The sequence below is a fragment of the Euphorbia lathyris genome, chromosome 6 (assembly GCF_963576675.1).
Source record: "Euphorbia lathyris chromosome 6, ddEupLath1.1, whole genome shotgun sequence".
Lineage (NCBI taxonomy): Eukaryota > Viridiplantae > Streptophyta > Magnoliopsida > Malpighiales > Euphorbiaceae > Euphorbia > Euphorbia lathyris.
The window spans coordinates 69531956-69542966 of NC_088915.1; the positions used below are offsets into that span (position 1 = coordinate 69531956).

Sequence of the window (11011 nt, forward strand, 5' to 3'; positions counted from 1 at the left end):
CCTTAAAAAAATTCGTCCTCGAAATTTCAGATATTCATATCTGTCAAAAGATTCAAACATTAAATTACTTTTAATTATCATACATTATTACCCTACCATCCTTCACCAATTGCATATAAACTAACATCATCAGCTGCTCTTAATTGTAATATCCAAGGACTTACCTGCCATCCTCAAAATAATTCCATTTAAGTTAATAACACAGATGTCCCACTAGTAATTCAACTATATCAACTGTCAATATTCATGTCAACCATAAAAATATTTGCCTAGTATAATTTTCTGAAGCACTAACTAGGACTCCACATGAACTTGAATTTTATTATCCAAATTCAAAATTCTAAAGCATATTATAACTCATAATAGTCAAAGCTTTTAGAAAATAAATTTCAAAAACAACCGTGCCTGAACTAGAAAATTAATATACCAAAGTCGTGATGAAATTAATTCCAATATAATAACTAATTAAAAGGCTAATGGTCAAATTAACTCCAAACAATAACTATGCCAACATTAAAGGTCTAGAAACTATCAGTTCTCTTAATTGTATCTCTAAATTATAATAACCAAAGTTTCTATAAATTTCAACTGATAATTTTCATCTACGTTGCATGGAAACGAAAAATGAAATGGAAACAGAAACTGATACCGAGAAACTTTATTTCTAAAAATAAAATTAGCTAGAAAACGGTAATGGAAATAGAGGTGGAAACGGATGCGGAATTCGGAACCGCTAACGAAGAAGAGTTTCCGTACTACGTAGCTCTTCACATAGTAAAAGCCTAGAAAACCTATACCGTAATCAAATTCCTACATTTGATCCATAATTGATTGGCATATATCACTATAAGCTATGATGGAAAAAAACACCCAAGAATTAACACTGAGATTACTGTAAAATTTTAAATGCCAACCAAAAAAAAAACTATACATACATCCTCAATGTGAGAACAATTGCCGCTTAGATTGATATGAGTAATTACGCATATACATATACATAGTCGAAACCAATTCCAATGAGACTAGTAAACACCAAACCCTAGTTAGAGATTAAGCAAAACCATAGCTGAAACTAATTTCTATGAGACTAGTAAACACCAACCCTAGTTAAAGAATAACCAGAACCAAAACTAGGAGTCTTACAAAAATAACGTGTTGCATACTAACTATGGATTACGGAATTATATCTCAATTAGGTTTCTAACACAAAATAAATACCTTAAAGTAAATAAGACCTCGAATCAAATAGCTCCAAATTTTTTTTTTTACTTAAACCCTCACTAGCTTATGTATAACAAACAAGTACTTCTTGTGAATCTATAAGGCTCCAAAAACACTAGATACATGTACTTCAATTCAAACTTCAACCCATGAAAGAAATACAGAGAATTTACTTTAATTATGATAAATATAGTTGTAATCAATAGCTAAACCCACACTAATAACCTCAAGAATCTAGAACCAGTCAAGTCCCTTCATTCTACCTATACAAATATGTCACTCCCATAGTTGTTAAATCGAGATTCGACTACTGACTTGAAATCTCATTTGCGAATTCGGACTCGTGAATGGAATCGTAAAATTCAAAATCAAATTCAAAATTCTATAAGAAAAAGTAAAATATTAACCATATTTAACTTTAAATATTAGTCCAAAAATGCAATTTTAATATATAAATAGAAGTTATATCAAGTTATAAAAGAAAGTAGAGACAGACATAACATGGAAAATAAAAAGAATAGAGAGTATAAGAAGATAATAACAAATAAATAGAAAAGAAGAGGGAAGATTTTGGAATTTGCAAAGTGAGGAGTCATTTAATTGAAACTATTTGTGTTTCATAACTTCTGTATGTTTTTTTTTTTTCTAAAGTGAATAGTCGTCTTCTTCTACTGTACGTTTTCTTTTGAGTTGTAAAAAAATTGATTTTTTTTTTAATGGTGGCCTGAATCGACCGAATCGGGTGACTTGGTGACTCGCTGAATTGGCCGAATCCGTGGTGACTCAGCCGATTCATGAAGCTTCCGAGTCGTACCATAGATACGACTCGAATTCTTCATGAATCGAATCGAATGGTACGAGTCGACGCGACTCGTACGATTCTAACAACTATGGTCACTCCAAGTTTAAACCTTTTAATTGTAAAGGTTAATGCTTACCACTCTACCACCATTTGACTATACAATGCAAATAAATTTTAACTCTACTCTAATGACCATCGGATTTATTTTGTGAAACAAGCTACCAAAGAATAATTTGATCGCCAACACCAAAGTACTGCATACATCAAAATTATTTCTTCTTATAGTTTCAAAAACACATAACTATAACTCTAACAAATGTCAATTTCACTATTCAAATTCATATCATTATAACACACTATATTCCACATGATAAGGGGTAACTAGACACACAAGAGCTCATAAAGTCCATAATTATTCAATTCTATATATTTAACTAAATCACTAAAACTCCAAATAAACAATTCCACTCATATTAGTATAACAAAATTTCGAAAACATAAGAAGTTAAAGTTCAACTCATAATAATAAGAAGATCCTTTTTTTTTTTGCCACAAATTTTGGATGATAAATATATCCAAACAAAAAAAATTAAAATTTTTTTTTTTCTTTAATACAAATGTTGATGACCATTTCCTCTCTGATATATGAGGGAAAAAAATGACAATGCCATTTACAACTTAACTAAAATAAAACACACATATGTATAAAAAATAGACAATTTTCATGGAATGCAGAAGTTCTACAATTAATAATTTTTTTACACAGTAAAACTACCTAAAACAAATCACTTATAACCAATTGTAATGGAAATGAACTCAAACGCCTCATATAGAAGGAGATTTATTTGGATAAAAGTATTAATTAGATGTTATTTGAATAATAAGGATGTGAAAGCCATACACAAAAACATGTCCAAAACCAATGATATATGTACTGTTAAATAACCTTTTTTTTTCAAGTAACCAAAAGTAATGTGAAACCCAAGTTCATCATAATAATCAGAATTCTCAAAATAATAATAATAAAAATATTTCATTTGATATAATAATAATAATAATAATAATAATAATTCATAAATAGACAAATAATTCATAAATAGAAAGCCAAAACGTGCAATCCAAAGAATCAAATAGTCACACCAACTCAAGTCATTCAATTCACTCGTTTTAGTCCTTATTTAAAGCACTAGTCATACATCCAAAATCAAAATCTACTTCAATTTAACTAAATCCAATACCATACACCTACGATAAGTAACGTCTTACCATATAACAACTAACACTTTGGACACCTAAAATTCCACATTCAAACAACGCCTTATAGACCTATAAAGTACTATGAACTCTCAAAACAATTTTATTCAAATGAATCAATTCGTATAAGCATTACAAATAATATACCTTAATTATGACATTAAAATCATAAATCAAACGACACTAAATAATAGCTCTAACCACACCATAGACCTAAAAACCTATACCGTAATTCATTTCCTAAGTTCGATGGCTATATACATATCTTTAATCATTGATACAAAACTTATAGTCATCAAAATATTAAGCATGATGTTCAAACATTTTAATTTCACTGTCCTATATATTTGTTTTTTTTAAACTCTGAGGTACCTGGACCCATATTGAAGGCCTAGAAAATAAACTCAATCCTTAATCAATCCAACTAAATGGAATAACTTCACTCACCAAACCCATAAATTCATAACATTTAATTATATAAAGCACTAAAAACTCCGATTAAACTTTCATGTAATTCCTAAACCATATAAACTCAAATTATACTATATACCACATTAGAGCTCTCACGAAACGAACTTCAATCCTCTACTATTTTCATTATAGTCAATTTAAACAATGAATACCTTGACACCCTTTACTTGCACTAACGGCCAAAAAAATATATATATAACTAAATTCTATTCAACTTAACTCCAAAATTATATGCACATCAAAAGCTAGATTATCTATAACCTGAACGTCTGAATAGGACACTAGTACATATAACTTGATAAAAAAAACAGCCCATAAAATCTAATACCACCTTTGTCACGACCCAAACCTGGCCGTGACCGGCGCATAAATTAAGATAACCTTAATATATGCTAGCCTTAATTTTGAACTATAAAAACTCTAAAATTAACTAACAAAGTATCAAAATCAATTCAATTACATCATAAATTCTTAACAAAACCAAACTACACAAGTCTAAACCTCAATAATCCAAGGTCTCCAAAAGATAAAGTAAAACTAAATTTTAAGCAGTCTCCTTCAATATCAATCCAAAGGGTACCTCACGAACATAGATCCTAATCTGGAAAAAAAAAAGATTCAACGTGGTATGAGATTTTCGTCTATACGAGCGAAAACCTCAGTGAGCAGTAGCTATAGCACACAACAGAAAAGGAACAGGCAGACATGCTGATACTTTTAAATTATGACAAATATAATTCAAAATGTAATATTTCAAAATCAGTTAAACCAAATGGGTCAAAATAATATAATCAATTCAAATACTGGTAATCAATTGTCAAACATAATACTAAAGCCTTTCGAAATATCAAAATTTGGAATAATCAGAAAATAAGGCAAAAGTTTAAAACACATGGTACAGTGTAACAGAGTGGTGATACTGCATACTACTAGGGCCAGATAAATGGTAAGCGCTACCAATAATAGATACACATAACAGATAATCGCCTTCACCGATCTTATGCATGATTCTAATGCTGACACAACTGACGACAAACTGACAACTGACAACCTGACTCAAAGACAAATGCAAGGACCTAATGTTATGAAGATCGGTGAGAGGCCATATAACAGATACAGATATACTGAGCACTTGTACCAGTTTGAAAACATATAGTATACATATATAAATCAAAAAAAATCATAACTGATTGAACGAGTTATCAGATTTCTAAAACAAAGGTAATAACTGTGATAAATCGCGTATCAGAAAGTACAGATCATATCAAATCAAAATCTTAAAAATTTCAAAGTAAGATATTTAGTAAAAATAAGTGTTCAAAATATACGCTTTTATGAAAGGGAAAATACCGTCAAATGCTAATTTTTGATAAACAGTTTAAAGTCTGATATTTCAACCAAATAGTGTTATGTACTAATTAATTTGTTACATAAAACTTAAAATTTATAATATAAAAAAAAATCAACAGATATAATAACTTTTTTTTATTCAATTAGGTGATTTAATTTAGCATAAAATTAAGAAAAATAAAGTTGTCATAACCTTTTTTTTTGTTTTTCTTTTTTTTCAAATAAAAAATAAAAATAATATTTTGATCCTTAAAATAGAAAACAATATTTATAAAAAAAAGTCGGGATATTACAGAGTGATTCGTACTTGCCTCCCTGTGCTAGGACTTTCTCTCATGCAGCTAGTAAAGAGGATCGCCAGTGGTGGAAAATGTTTTGCTTGACACGGAAGCTGCATCACGGTACGTCTAGGGCCCGAAGTTCACGGATATCAACTACATAGATGGTCTTATATGCTCCTTGCTTGTGGACACGACAGTTTGGCTTGTACCAAGGCATTCCCGTGCCTTTACCAATTCCCTCTTGTCAAGAAAGACACGGGCCAGACGAGGATGACATCACGGCTGCTCTAACCGAGGCTGAGACGGGTGTGGAGAGATCCAATGGGATAATTTTTCTTCATCCGGATTATCCGAGTTTTGATTCTTGGTGTAGCATCGTTTTTAACTCGTGTATGCCTCCTACAGGTAAACTTCTAGACTCTTAAACTCTTTTTATTTTCTTTTTGTGTTTCTCACCTCTAATTTTCTCTCCTTTAGCATTCTTGCTTTTTTTACTTTTTTAATTTTTCAATTTCATCCTTCTATTCTAAATTTTTTATTTTATTTGCTTTGACAGATGCAAGTGGAAGTTCAGAGGAAGACTTGAGGACTCCGCGGCCTGTAATCACAATATTTCCCAATCCCGAAGACCAAATTACAAAAGTGACGTCGGGTGGGCCGATTTATGACATGAATACAAGGCGCTCGGGACGAAATCATAGGATTGGTCTTGGCTTTCATAACGACGACACCAATCCTATCGACTTAACTGAAGATGAGTCGGCTCCTCAAGGTAATGGAATGAAAGGTCCCCTAAGACTTTGATCAAAAAGGAGAAAATGTTAATCGACATTCCAGTTATTTATGCTCGTGTGAATGAGCAATGTGAGGATGAAGAGGAGGTGGAAAGTGATGAGCGGGTGGAAGAAGTAGTTAATGAAGGAGAGGGGATCGAAGGGGCTGATTCCGGGATCCATGAGATGGAAAACGAACCAAGTGAGAGCTCATTTTTGGTTTATGATGATGGGGGCTCATGAAGATGCCGAAAGGAGAGAAAATGAAGATGTTGGTATCATCAGAGTCTCGAGCCTCAGTGATATCAACACATTATCGACTTCTCCGACCTTCACTTTCAGTTCTATTGCTGCCGATTCTTCACTGCTGCAACCCCCGGCAAGGACACTTCTTCAAAGTTCTTCCTCGCTAAACATTTTGCTCAATTCACATCCTTCACAGGTTGGTCCTCCCTTTTTTTTTACTGTTTATAAATTATTTGCCTTCATCTTCATCTTCTAATTCACTTCTTCTTAAACTTCTTGAACTACATTGTTGCTCGTGTTGATGAATAAATAATTTGCTGCTGATTTTTTCTTCTTGATGCTGCTGATTTTTAATCAAATTTTTCTTTTCTTTTTGCTGTATATGACGAAATCTGTTGCACCCCTTGATTTATTTATTTCTTAAAATTGCTGCTGTCCCGTTTATGCATGTTCCATGATGCTGAAATTTTGTCGGTTGTGGCTTGCTTGTTGAACTGATCGTTGGATATGCTGAAATTGCTATAATTTGTTTTTTGAAATCAAATTTCTGCTGTTTCAACTAAAGAAACAGCTGCTTAAATTTTTATTTTGCATTGCTATTAGCCTCAAATTCCAAACTTGATTAAGCTCCTCTTCTTTGCAAATAGAGATGCAAAAAATCCAACAAAAATGCTACTGAAATTTAAACAACCCATTAGTCAAGTTGCACCATTAAAAACTAATGACGTTGCAGTTTTGGTCAAAAATAGTCAAAGGATATTTGATGTCATAAGGCTTAATTTGGTTGATTTACATATATACATATATGTTTTTGGTTTCAATATATATCTATATTGAACAAAATGAATTTGATGATTTCTTACGAATTGTTTTTGGATTGAGAAATCTGTGCGGTTATTGTTGTTATTACCTATTCAGATTTTACTTGATTATGTTGATTTAAGGCTTAATTTGGTTGATTTACATATATACATATATGTTTTTGGTTTCAATATATATCTATATTGAACAAAATGAATTTGATGATTTCTTACGAATTGTTTTTGGATTGAGAAATCTGTTGCGGTTATTGTTATTATTATTTTGGGTTGAAGTCCAAATATGATTTTTATGATACAAAATGGCTAATTGAAGCCAGATGATTTTTGGTTATCAAATAGTTTGGCATTTGATTGTGAAAGGATATTTGAGCACGTTATGATTTTATGATTTTATATCCATCATCGAGAGTTATCCGGATCGGTGGTTCCATATTTGAAGACCATGTTCAGTGAGGGGCATGGCCTGTGTACACAGTCTGAAAGACCTATTGGGTATGGCAAAGAAGTGTTGGATACAAGAGTATATATTTTTATGGTTTTGGTTTACTACTTTGACTATATTATATGAACTTTATAGCTGATAGTTTCCAACCGATAGGGTGAGGTTTGGACGTTGGCTGCTTATTGTTAGAATTATGGTTAGAACTTTGGTATTTCAATTGTAATATATATGATATTATGATATTGGGATAAATTGGAGACGCCTAAGTGTTGATTCCATTCTTTCTATTTCACGCCCGATGCCGATTGAGGTCGTCTAGGGTCGGGTGTGACATTTTAGTCACTTCATACTTTATTTTAGTGGGAATGAGAAATAGGCTTAATACATGATTTGCCCTCTTAACTTGTCCAAAAAGCTTGATTGACCCCTAAACCTTTAAAGTGTTCCCATTGAACTTGCATAAAATGTCTAGTTAGCTCCTGCACTTGAAAGTAAGTTAAAAGTGAATGATATGTTACTTACCATGGAGACAACAAGTGGCAACAATAGAAGTAAAGGATTGCAGCATGGAAGGAAGTCGCCCAAAGACCCATCGGATATGTAGAATTTACAAATCAAGAAAACCATTCGCTGCAGTTACCGACTGTCTAACAAGATAAACATGCATATAAACTCATCGGATTTGAAAATCCTAGGGGTGAAAACCCCAATAAAAAAAACAGATCTACGTTTGTAACTAAAACACAAAACAGAGAAACCTTAAACCATAAACCAAACAAAGAAATCAATTTTAAAAGCATATTAAATTACCGGTTGGTGATCATAAAGAAAGAGAAAATTGATGATGAAGGCCCTTTTATCAAACTTAATTGTGCCCCTTGGGCCTTTAGCCGGAATAAAAAAGGGTCAAATACATAAATATCATAATTAAGTATAAAATTACAATAAAGTCTATATTTATTAAATTATTAATTTAATAAATATAGACTCCAATTCATAAATCATAAATCCTAGAAAATATATTTTAAACTTCTAATTTGTAAATTCTAATCCTTAAAATAGTTTGTAAAAGATCAACTCATTAAGAATTGCTTTTCTTTGTTCTCATCTTGGATCCTTAGCTCTACCGGTTTTAAGCTCTGAAAAAAATCTAGAGTTCCATTGCGGTTCAGATTTTTTTTTCACTTTTGTATTATGGTTTTCTGACATTTCTCTCTTACCATCTCTCCTTCTTATTTTTCCACCTATTGTACTTTATCGGTCATTTCGTAAGGAATAAATTTGGATTATAATTTTAGTTTCTCTATTTTTAAGCCAAACACGTGGCTTCATCGTCATTGGGGTGTACAATCCTTATTTACTTTATCATACTGCAGAAACTTTTTACAGGGATTTGCTTCAATATATTAAACCTTGATGGGAAGTAGCAGTAAAAAAGTAACTTTATATTTTTCTTTTATTAAGATGTACCACATCAGTCATAAAAGTCAAACATGTTCATTATTCAGTTTAGTTGACATGTCCTCAAGCGTCTTCTGTATTACTTTAATATTACAGTGAGTTTTTATATTCAAATCAAACCGAATGACCTAGCTGAAATCAAATATTCTAGATTTGTGGAAACTAGAAATATTGTTTCATTATTTGCTTTTGTTTAAAATCAAAATTACATACGTTGTTACAAATCTCGAGAGTATAAACAAAAATAAATATAAATTATAGAGAACATACTGTTTAATCTTTCTATTTTGAAAAACATATATGTTTTTCAAAATAGAAAGACTAGACAGTATATTAACTAAAAAAGAGAGAACTAATAAATTATTTACTCTATAATTATATTAGCAACCGACTATATCTAGATAACTTGGTGTTTCTTGATGATGAATTGAGAACCTCAACAGTCTCTGATTTTTTGGAACTCTGGTTTAGCAGTTGTTCCATACTTTCTCTCATCATTTGGTTCTTAGGATCATCCAATGGAGCTTTTGCATTTCTAAAACGATTAAAACAGCTGATTGCCATGGAGGCCCTCTGCATATAAAATCAGCATTGCCCTATGTATGTGAACATGCAATTAGACTTAGAACATGAAGAAGAAACTCTTTTCAATTTGTGCATACTCACTTGGACCGTAACCCCTCCAACGCACCTATTATCATAAAAAAACAATATTAGAAGAACATAATAATAATATAAACCAGATACACAAATAGGCTTCAAGAACTTGAAATAAGCTTGCAGGTAGTCCAACATAATCAGAAACTTTTCTGCTTATAACTGATGCAATTTAAAATTATTAGTCACTAATTATGCAACTTAACAACGCAGTAAATAAACCAATACAAAAACTGATCTGTTAGTCAGTAGAAGTGCCTCACCAAACACATCATCATCTGATTCACACTCAAACACTGAGCGCCTCGCCAGCTCCTCCTTTCCCTGCAAATCAATCTCACTCCCATTAATTAACACTATACAGCCTTCCTATCTATGTCCAAGTCTTTTTTTACCAAAACATCACTAAAAGAATGATGTGAAAGCTTAAAAGTATTCAACCATTGAGAAAAAAAAGTTACCTGCAATCTTAATTCATCTGAGTCTGAGAACAAAGTTTTTGCCGGTGACATTATGCAATCATTGCTATGAGTTTCAGGAAGATTTACTGAAGCACTAGTATCTCGACATGAATTTTTTCTTGGTTTCTTGCCCATCCTTTTTCCTGCAAAATAAAATAAAATATAGCTAACTTAAAATTATCTATGAATCAGATTATACATATGAAATCAGCTTCAAATGATGATCATCAAACAAACCTAATAAGAATATATGTTCAGATTTCTTTACATTTCTTAAACAATCACAGCTAGATTCAGATTTCTTTTTAAGAGAAAAAGGAAAAGTAGAAGGGAAAGAGGATGAAGTGTTGGATAAAAAAAATAAAATTTCAGAGCATAGAGGAAGAGGAAGAGGAAGAGGAAGAGTATAATTGCCCGGAGAAAATTCTCTTGCAACTTGTATTGATAAACATTTATAGATTAGAAGCATGACTCTTGGACAATACAATGAACCAAAATAAAGATTACTCTTAGGAAATACATATATGACTTTTTGAGAAACAAAATCTACTCTTAATAAATACAGATGAATCTCGAATGAAACAATATGACTTTTGGAAAATACAATGAACCAAAATAAAAACTCTATTAATATTATATAAATACAAAAGACAACAATACCCTTAATTAATTAAAAAAACTAAAATACCCTTTAATATTTATGTTAACCTAGGGGTGTTCAAAAACCGAACCTGATTGAAATAACCGACCGAGCTGATGAATTTTGGATTT

The 11011-nt window shown here is 31.5% G+C and overlaps 1 long non-coding RNA gene across 1 annotated transcript; it reads right to left on the reverse strand.

The window, feature by feature from the left end:
• Nucleotides 1-10039: 10039 nt before the first annotated feature.
• On the reverse strand, nt 10040-10636 carry LOC136232664 (uncharacterized). The gene is made up of 3 exons (XR_010690572.1): nt 10478-10636; nt 10241-10383; nt 10040-10103 (listed from the first exon to the last, which is right to left on the reverse strand). It is a non-coding gene; the product is annotated as an uncharacterized lncRNA (long non-coding RNA).
• Between the last annotated feature and the right edge of the window lie 375 nt (nt 10637-11011).